The sequence below is a fragment of the Verticillium alfalfae genome, genomic scaffold (genome assembly GCF_000150825.1).
Source record: "Verticillium alfalfae VaMs.102 supercont1.5 genomic scaffold, whole genome shotgun sequence".
In the NCBI taxonomy this organism is placed as follows: Eukaryota; Fungi; Ascomycota; class Sordariomycetes; order Glomerellales; family Plectosphaerellaceae; genus Verticillium; species Verticillium alfalfae.
This window is the reverse complement of record NW_003315034.1, coordinates 1,649,091-1,649,510: the sequence shown is the minus strand read 5'-3', so window position 1 is coordinate 1,649,510 and position 420 is coordinate 1,649,091.

Below are 420 nucleotides of genomic sequence, written 5' to 3'. Positions count from 1 at the left end.
GCATGTATGAACTGTGTTTTGTATTTATAGCCTCATGTCCTTTCCTTCTTCTGTTTCCCCTTGCATTCTGGAGGAGGGGGGCGTCTACTCAAGTACAGGTAGGTACATACCTACCTACCCTAGGTATCAAGCATGTCGCGTAGTACTACGAGCTGGGGGATGCCGTGATAGCTCCCTCGGGTTGAACTTCTAAAAACTCACCAGGAAAAGAGGTGGGCACCTCATTTGGAAGAGGCGATGGAGGATGTTCGCGACCTGTAGAGCACCTCAATCTGTTCACTCTCGGCAGTGACGTACCATATGGCCGCCTCGATGATTCTGCACACGATCTGCAGCTCCTGGTCGTCTGAGGTCAGGTCAGCAAAGTCAGTGTAGACCTGGGGATGGTACTGTTGGGGCAGGCCAGTGAAGAAGTCTCGG